We start from the raw sequence: 9,443 nt of genomic DNA on the forward strand, positions 1-9,443 counted from the left end.
AATGAGCAAGGCAATCCTACACAAAGAATTCTGAAGCCACTGGATATAAACATGATTTGATTTTAGACTCTAATTTCAGAATCTGATTTAAACAAAAATGTCAGAAACCCGTAAAATAAACTGGCTGAGGTTCAATTAAAAAAACAACAATGAAAGTTAGATTTCAATCCTTTCAGCAAGTAACTTCATTAAGTTTCAGGAATTATTCCCAGTTACTGAAAGTAATACAACAATTTATAGCACCGTTTCATTTAACATGCAGAATAATCATATTTCATTGACAATATTCTAATGGCTCACAAGTCTACAAAAAGGAAGTCTCTCTGCAAAGTTAGAAAACTGTTCAGTTTAGCTATGTTTTTAAAGACTATACATTGCACTTTTATTCAATCCTTTTTGTCAAGTATGAAAGATGAAGCAAGGTTAAAGATTACAACTTCCATACATTTGGGACTCCAGCTATCTAAGCAAGCACAACAAAATATTCCCTACAGGCTCAGTTCAAACTAAGTACATGGTATTTCACAGCATCATCAAGTCAAACTCTCAGTAAAATGGAATCCCCAGACCTTGCTATGCTGTGACATTGCTATGCTGTGAAGAGGGCACAGGTCAGGGCTATAGGATGACTCTATAACCAGTCTCCCAATTGACAAAGAGGCAATTTATCATTAGCACTACGACATCCAGCTGATGCTTCTGATTTATGAAGACATCAACTGCAATAATGAAGTTTAGCTGTCTAATTCATCATCACTCAGACAACTTGGAGGATTAGAAATAACTCAAAATAATCAATACTGGAAGTAAATTTTCCCATTGTGTCTTCAATACACCACCCAATTAAAACCTATGTCAATGTTACAAAATGTGTACAAAAGGACTGTTTTTACAGGAAGTTAAAGAGCAATGCTGTCAGCAAATACAGATATGTTTAGCTTGTTTAAAAAAAGTTCCAAGGCTCAGTGTACTTCCACTTTTAGGACAGCATTTATCTATCACAGGAATTCAGGGTAAATACTACTGCAACATCCGTAACTTTGGAATCTTAGCTTTCAGAACACATTAATAAGACAAGAACAGGAACAGCTCACAATCTGGTACTCCGCACAATCTGGGACTAGGCTGCACTGGTCTGCGCTCCTGGTAGCAGAGGGCATGCAAAGATGTCTGTCCTCAGCCGAATGTACTGATGCGGGTCTTTTGTTATCTCAATCCTACAACCAGGTTTAATGAAGTATCTAAACCTACAAGAGATCTATAAACCTACAATTCTACATTCTACTACATCAAACAAGTTCCTCAGCAGTCCAAATCTAAGTTCCTTGGCCATATATATCATCCTACTGTTCTACAACATCACAGCAGATCAAACTGCCTTTAATATTTGATTAAGCCACAAAGTTCATAAAATGGTTCCTATAAATACAAGAGTTGTACAGCTGTATAAACTAATATAACACAGAACTGTGGCAAGATGCTGTCAATAATATATGTGTGCTTGGTTTCTATACTTATTTAATATTAATGGAACTCTTTTAAATTAATTAAGATGTTAAAAAGACTATTTTTAGTACCTGATGAGACTAATATCATCTCATAACTAAACACTGAATCCTGAACGAAGATTACACTTAATGGTCACATTAAGGAAAGGAAACAGACTGGAAACACCATTTTCTCTTTTTCCTTAAATCAAGGCCAAATTCTTTTTCTTTAAAACCTACCCTGATATTTAAGAGAGTCAATGGGGTGTAATGATTCCAGTCTTGGAGTACGATGTGGAAGACCCAGGCTAGAATCCAAACTCCAGACATAAAAATAAAATAATTTTGATTGGTTATGTTGTGGTTATGGTCTGTGGAATATACATTTGGTGGGGATTGTGAGTTTTCCTACCTCCTACTTGAAATCATCATATTCTTTTAGCAGATTCCCAATTCATTCGTGAAAGTGTAGTCATGTGGAAAAAGGTAAAAAGCCAGATCTACACAGATCTTCATGGATCTCCATGTGTTAAAGGAAAGCTCCCTCCATCAAATCACATATGAAAGTCAAGACATTTTGTGGCACTGCAGCAGCAAAAAATATGGATTCAAGGCACGGATCCTCATGGAATTCACACAATTTTTATATTGAAATGAAATGAAACCACCATGATACTATAGATCAGGGGTAGGGAACCTGCGGGGGGGGGGGTGGGGGGGGAGGGGGGGGGGGGGGTGGGGGGGGTGGGGGTGGTGGGGGGGGGGGGGGGGGGTGGGGGGGTGGGGGGGGGGGGGGGTGGGGGGGGGGGGGGGTGGGGGGACCCAGGGGGGGGGGCCCCCGCCTGCGGGGGCGGGGGGGTGTTGGGGGCGGGGGGGGGGGTGGGGGGGGGGGGGGGTCGGGGGGGGGGGCGGTGGGGGGAGGGGGGGGTTGGGAGGGGAGCGGGTGGGGGGGGGGGGGGGTGGGGGGGGGGGGGGGTGGGGGGGGGGGGGGGTGGGGGGGGGGGGGGGTGGGGGGGGGGGGGGGTGGGGGGGGGGGGGGGTGGGGGGGGGGGGGGGTGGGGGGGGGGGGGGGTGGGGGGGGGGGGGGGTGGGGGGGGGGGGGGGTGGGGGGGGGGGGGGGTGGGGGGGGGGGGGGGTGGGGGGGGGGGGGGGTGGGGGGGGGGGGGGGTGGGGGGGGGGGGGGGTGGGGGGGGGGGGGGGTGGGGGGGGGGGGGGGTGGGGGGGGGGGGGGGTGGGGGGGGGGGGGGGTGGGGGGGGGGGGGGGTGGGGGGGGGGGGGGGTGGGGGGGGGGGGGGGTGGGGGGGGGGGGGGGTGGGGGGGGGGGGGGGTGGGGGGGGGGGGGGGTGGGGGGGGGGGGGGGTGGGGGGGGGGGGGGGTGGGGGGGGGGGGGGGTGGGGGGGGGGGGGGGTGGGGGGGGGGGGGGGTGGGGGGGGGGGGGGGTGGGGGGGGGGGGGGGTGGGGGGGGGGGGGGGTGGGGGGGGGGGGGGGTGGGGGGGGGGGGGGGTGGGGGGGGGGGGGGGTGGGGGGGGGGGGGGGTGGGGGGGGGGGGGGGTGGGGGGGGGGGGGGGTGGGGGGGGGGGGGGGTGGGGGGGGGGGGGGGTGGGGGGGGGGGGGGGTGGGGGGGGGGGGGGGTGGGGGGGGGGGGGGGTGGGGGGGGGGGGGGGTGGGGGGGGGGGGGGGTGGGGGGGGGGGGGGGTGGGGGGGGGGGGGGGTGGGGGGGGGGGGGGGTGGGGGGGGGGGGGGGTGGGGGGGGGGGGGGGTGGGGGGGGGGGGGGGTGGGGGGGGGGGGGGGTGGGGGGGGGGGGGGGTGGGGGGGGGGGGGGGTGGGGGGGGGGGGGGGTGGGGGGGGGGGGGGGTGGGGGGGGGGGGGGGTGGGGGGGGGGGGGGGTGGGGGGGGGGGGGGGTGGGGGGGGGGGGGGGTGGGGGGGGGGGGGGGTGGGGGGGGGGGGGGGTGGGGGGGGGGGGGGGTGGGGGGGGGGGGGGGTGGGGGGGGGGGGGGGTGGGGGGGGGGGGGGGTGGGGGGGGGGGGGGGTGGGGGGGGGGGGGGGTGGGGGGGGGGGGGGGTGGGGGGGGGGGGGGGTGGGGGGGGGGGGGGGTGGGGGGGGGGGGGGGTGGGGGGGGGGGGGGGTGGGGGGGGGGGGGGGTGGGGGGGGGGGGGGGTGGGGGGGGGGGGGGGTGGGGGGGGGGGGGGGTGGGGGGGGGGGGGGGTGGGGGGGGGGGGGGGTGGGGGGGGGGGGGGGTGGGGGGGGGGGGGGGTGGGGGGGGGGGGGGGTGGGGGGGGGGGGGGGTGGGGGGGGGGGGGGGTGGGGGGGGGGGGGGGTGGGGGGGGGGGGGGGTGGGGGGGGGGGGGGGTGGGGGGGGGGGGGGGTGGGGGGGGGGGGGGGTGGGGGGGGGGGGGGGTGGGGGGGGGGGGGGGTGGGGGGGGGGGGGGGTGGGGGGGGGGGGGGGTGGGGGGGGGGGGGGGTGGGGGGGGGGGGGGGTGGGGGGGGGGGGGGGTGGGGGGGGGGGGGGGTGGGGGGGGGGGGGGGTGGGGGGGGGGGGGGGTGGGGGGGGGGGGGGGTGGGGGGGGGGGGGGGTGGGGGGGGGGGGGGGTGGGGGGGGGGGGGGGTGGGGGGGGGGGGGGGTGGGGGGGGGGGGGGGTGGGGGGGGGGGGGGGTGGGGGGGGGGGGGGGTGGGGGGGGGGGGGGGTGGGGGGGGGGGGGGGTGGGGGGGGGGGGGGGTGGGGGGGGGGGGGGGTGGGGGGGGGGGGGGGTGGGGGGGGGGGGGGGTGGGGGGGGGGGGGGGTGGGGGGGGGGGGGGGTGGGGGGGGGGGGGGGTGGGGGGGGGGGGGGGTGGGGGGGGGGGGGGGTGGGGGGGGGGGGGGGTGGGGGGGGGGGGGGGTGGGGGGGGGGGGGGGTGGGGGGGGGGGGGGGTGGGGGGGGGGGGGGGTGGGGGGGGGGGGGGGTGGGGGGGGGGGGGGGTGGGGGGGGGGGGGGGTGGGGGGGGGGGGGGGTGGGGGGGGGGGGGGGTGGGGGGGGGGGGGGGTGGGGGGGGGGGGGGGTGGGGGGGGGGGGGGGTGGGGGGGGGGGGGGGTGGGGGGGGGGGGGGGTGGGGGGGGGGGGGGGTGGGGGGGGGGGGGGGTGGGGGGGGGGGGGGGTGGGGGGGGGGGGGGGTGGGGGGGGGGGGGGGTGGGGGGGGGGGGGGGTGGGGGGGGGGGGGGGTGGGGGGGGGGGGGGGTGGGGGGGGGGGGGGGTGGGGGGGGGGGGGGGTGGGGGGGGGGGGGGGTGGGGGGGGGGGGGGGTGGGGGGGGGGGGGGGTGGGGGGGGGGGGGGGTGGGGGGGGGGGGGGGTGGGGGGGGGGGGGGGTGGGGGGGGGGGGGGGTGGGGGGGGGGGGGGGTGGGGGGGGGGGGGGGTGGGGGGGGGGGGGGGTGGGGGGGGGGGGGGGTGGGGGGGGGGGGGGGTGGGGGGGGGGGGGGGTGGGGGGGGGGGGGGGTGGGGGGGGGGGGGGGTGGGGGGGGGGGGGGGTGGGGGGGGGGGGGGGTGGGGGGGGGGGGGGGTGGGGGGGGGGGGGGGTGGGGGGGGGGGGGGGTGGGGGGGGGGGGGGGTGGGGGGGGGGGGGGGTGGGGGGGGGGGGGGGTGGGGGGGGGGGGGGGTGGGGGGGGGGGGGGGTGGGGGGGGGGGGGGGTGGGGGGGGGGGGGGGTGGGGGGGGGGGGGGGTGGGGGGGGGGGGGGGTGGGGGGGGGGGGGGGTGGGGGGGGGGGGGGGTGGGGGGGGGGGGGGGTGGGGGGGGGGGGGGGTGGGGGGGGGGGGGGGTGGGGGGGGGGGGGGGTGGGGGGGGGGGGGGGTGGGGGGGGGGGGGGGTGGGGGGGGGGGGGGGTGGGGGGGGGGGGGGGTGGGGGGGGGGGGGGGTGGGGGGGGGGGGGGGTGGGGGGGGGGGGGGGTGGGGGGGGGGGGGGGTGGGGGGGGGGGGGGGTGGGGGGGGGGGGGGGTGGGGGGGGGGGGGGGTGGGGGGGGGGGGGGGTGGGGGGGGGGGGGGGTGGGGGGGGGGGGGGGTGGGGGGGGGGGGGGGTGGGGGGGGGGGGGGGTGGGGGGGGGGGGGGGTGGGGGGGGGGGGGGGTGGGGGGGGGGGGGGGTGGGGGGGGGGGGGGGTGGGGGGGGGGGGGGGTGGGGGGGGGGGGGGGTGGGGGGGGGGGGGGGTGGGGGGGGGGGGGGGTGGGGGGGGGGGGGGGTGGGGGGGGGGGGGGGTGGGGGGGGGGGGGGGTGGGGGGGGGGGGGGGTGGGGGGGGGGGGGGGTGGGGGGGGGGGGGGGTGGGGGGGGGGGGGGGTGGGGGGGGGGGGGGGTGGGGGGGGGGGGGGGTGGGGGGGGGGGGGGGTGGGGGGGGGGGGGGGTGGGGGGGGGGGGGGGTGGGGGGGGGGGGGGGTGGGGGGGGGGGGGGGTGGGGGGGGGGGGGGGTGGGGGGGGGGGGGGGTGGGGGGGGGGGGGGGTGGGGGGGGGGGGGGGTGGGGGGGGGGGGGGGTGGGGGGGGGGGGGGGTGGGGGGGGGGGGGGGTGGGGGGGGGGGGGGGTGGGGGGGGGGGGGGGTGGGGGGGGGGGGGGGTGGGGGGGGGGGGGGGTGGGGGGGGGGGGGGGTGGGGGGGGGGGGGGGTGGGGGGGGGGGGGGGTGGGGGGGGGGGGGGGTGGGGGGGGGGGGGGGTGGGGGGGGGGGGGGGTGGGGGGGGGGGGGGGTGGGGGGGGGGGGGGGTGGGGGGGGGGGGGGGTGGGGGGGGGGGGGGGTGGGGGGGGGGGGGGGTGGGGGGGGGGGGGGGTGGGGGGGGGGGGGGGTGGGGGGGGGGGGGGGTGGGGGGGGGGGGGGGTGGGGGGGGGGGGGGGTGGGGGGGGGGGGGGGTGGGGGGGGGGGGGGGTGGGGGGGGGGGGGGGTGGGGGGGGGGGGGGGTGGGGGGGGGGGGGGGTGGGGGGGGGGGGGGGTGGGGGGGGGGGGGGGTGGGGGGGGGGGGGGGTGGGGGGGGGGGGGGGTGGGGGGGGGGGGGGGTGGGGGGGGGGGGGGGTGGGGGGGGGGGGGGGTGGGGGGGGGGGGGGGTGGGGGGGGGGGGGGGTGGGGGGGGGGGGGGGTGGGGGGGGGGGGGGGTGGGGGGGGGGGGGGGTGGGGGGGGGGGGGGGTGGGGGGGGGGGGGGGTGGGGGGGGGGGGGGGTGGGGGGGGGGGGGGGTGGGGGGGGGGGGGGGTGGGGGGGGGGGGGGGTGGGGGGGGGGGGGGGTGGGGGGGGGGGGGGGTGGGGGGGGGGGGGGGTGGGGGGGGGGGGGGGTGGGGGGGGGGGGGGGTGGGGGGGGGGGGGGGTGGGGGGGGGGGGGGGTGGGGGGGGGGGGGGGTGGGGGGGGGGGGGGGTGGGGGGGGGGGGGGGTGGGGGGGGGGGGGGGTGGGGGGGGGGGGGGGTGGGGGGGGGGGGGGGTGGGGGGGGGGGGGGGTGGGGGGGGGGGGGGGTGGGGGGGGGGGGGGGTGGGGGGGGGGGGGGGTGGGGGGGGGGGGGGGTGGGGGGGGGGGGGGGTGGGGGGGGGGGGGGGTGGGGGGGGGGGGGGGTGGGGGGGGGGGGGGGTGGGGGGGGGGGGGGGTGGGGGGGGGGGGGGGTGGGGGGGGGGGGGGGTGGGGGGGGGGGGGGGTGGGGGGGGGGGGGGGTGGGGGGGGGGGGGGGTGGGGGGGGGGGGGGGTGGGGGGGGGGGGGGGTGGGGGGGGGGGGGGGTGGGGGGGGGGGGGGGTGGGGGGGGGGGGGGGTGGGGGGGGGGGGGGGTGGGGGGGGGGGGGGGTGGGGGGGGGGGGGGGTGGGGGGGGGGGGGGGTGGGGGGGGGGGGGGGTGGGGGGGGGGGGGGGTGGGGGGGGGGGGGGGTGGGGGGGGGGGGGGGTGGGGGGGGGGGGGGGTGGGGGGGGGGGGGGGTGGGGGGGGGGGGGGGTGGGGGGGGGGGGGGGTGGGGGGGGGGGGGGGTGGGGGGGGGGGGGGGTGGGGGGGGGGGGGGGTGGGGGGGGGGGGGGGTGGGGGGGGGGGGGGGTGGGGGGGGGGGGGGGTGGGGGGGGGGGGGGGTGGGGGGGGGGGGGGGTGGGGGGGGGGGGGGGTGGGGGGGGGGGGGGGTGGGGGGGGGGGGGGGTGGGGGGGGGGGGGGGTGGGGGGGGGGGGGGGTGGGGGGGGGGGGGGGTGGGGGGGGGGGGGGGTGGGGGGGGGGGGGGGTGGGGGGGGGGGGGGGTGGGGGGGGGGGGGGGTGGGGGGGGGGGGGGGTGGGGGGGGGGGGGGGTGGGGGGGGGGGGGGGTGGGGGGGGGGGGGGGTGGGGGGGGGGGGGGGTGGGGGGGGGGGGGGGTGGGGGGGGGGGGGGGTGGGGGGGGGGGGGGGTGGGGGGGGGGGGGGGTGGGGGGGGGGGGGGGTGGGGGGGGGGGGGGGTGGGGGGGGGGGGGGGTGGGGGGGGGGGGGGGTGGGGGGGGGGGGGGGTGGGGGGGGGGGGGGGTGGGGGGGGGGGGGGGTGGGGGGGGGGGGGGGTGGGGGGGGGGGGGGGTGGGGGGGGGGGGGGGTGGGGGGGGGGGGGGGTGGGGGGGGGGGGGGGTGGGGGGGGGGGGGGGTGGGGGGGGGGGGGGGTGGGGGGGGGGGGGGGTGGGGGGGGGGGGGGGTGGGGGGGGGGGGGGGTGGGGGGGGGGGGGGGTGGGGGGGGGGGGGGGTGGGGGGGGGGGGGGGTGGGGGGGGGGGGGGGTGGGGGGGGGGGGGGGTGGGGGGGGGGGGGGGTGGGGGGGGGGGGGGGTGGGGGGGGGGGGGGGTGGGGGGGGGGGGGGGTGGGGGGGGGGGGGGGTGGGGGGGGGGGGGGGTGGGGGGGGGGGGGGGTGGGGGGGGGGGGGGGTGGGGGGGGGGGGGGGTGGGGGGGGGGGGGGGTGGGGGGGGGGGGGGGTGGGGGGGGGGGGGGGTGGGGGGGGGGGGGGGTGGGGGGGGGGGGGGGTGGGGGGGGGGGGGGGTGGGGGGGGGGGGGGGTGGGGGGGGGGGGGGGTGGGGGGGGGGGGGGGTGGGGGGGGGGGGGGGTGGGGGGGGGGGGGGGTGGGGGGGGGGGGGGGTGGGGGGGGGGGGGGGTGGGGGGGGGGGGGGGTGGGGGGGGGGGGGGGTGGGGGGGGGGGGGGGTGGGGGGGGGGGGGGGTGGGGGGGGGGGGGGGTGGGGGGGGGGGGGGGTGGGGGGGGGGGGGGGTGGGGGGGGGGGGGGGTGGGGGGGGGGGGGGGTGGGGGGGGGGGGGGGTGGGGGGGGGGGGGGGTGGGGGGGGGGGGGGGTGGGGGGGGGGGGGGGTGGGGGGGGGGGGGGGTGGGGGGGGGGGGGGGTGGGGGGGGGGGGGGGTGGGGGGGGGGGGGGGTGGGGGGGGGGGGGGGTGGGGGGGGGGGGGGGTGGGGGGGGGGGGGGGTGGGGGGGGGGGGGGGTGGGGGGGGGGGGGGGTGGGGGGGGGGGGGGGTGGGGGGGGGGGGGGGTGGGGGGGGGGGGGGGTGGGGGGGGGGGGGGGTGGGGGGGGGGGGGGGTGGGGGGGGGGGGGGGTGGGGGGGGGGGGGGGTGGGGGGGGGGGGGGGTGGGGGGGGGGGGGGGTGGGGGGGGGGGGGGGTGGGGGGGGGGGGGGGTGGGGGGGGGGGGGGGTGGGGGGGGGGGGGGGTGGGGGGGGGGGGGGGTGGGGGGGGGGGGGGGTGGGGGGGGGGGGGGGTGGGGGGGGGGGGGGGTGGGGGGGGGGGGGGGTGGGGGGGGGGGGGGGTGGGGGGGGGGGGGGGTGGGGGGGGGGGGGGGTGGGGGGGGGGGGGGGTGGGGGGGGGGGGGGGTGGGGGGGGGGGGGGGTGGGGGGGGGGGGGGGTGGGGGGGGGGGGGGGTGGGGGGGGGGGGGGGTGGGGGGGGGGGGGGGTGGGGGGGGGGGGGGGTGGGGGGGGGGGGGGGTGGGGGGGGGGGGGGGTGGGGGGGGGGGGGGGTGGGGGGGGGGGGGGGTGGG

The sequence above is a fragment of the Sphaerodactylus townsendi genome, linkage group LG09, assembly GCF_021028975.2.
Source record: "Sphaerodactylus townsendi isolate TG3544 linkage group LG09, MPM_Stown_v2.3, whole genome shotgun sequence".
NCBI classification, from domain to species: Eukaryota; Metazoa; Chordata; class Lepidosauria; order Squamata; family Sphaerodactylidae; genus Sphaerodactylus; species Sphaerodactylus townsendi.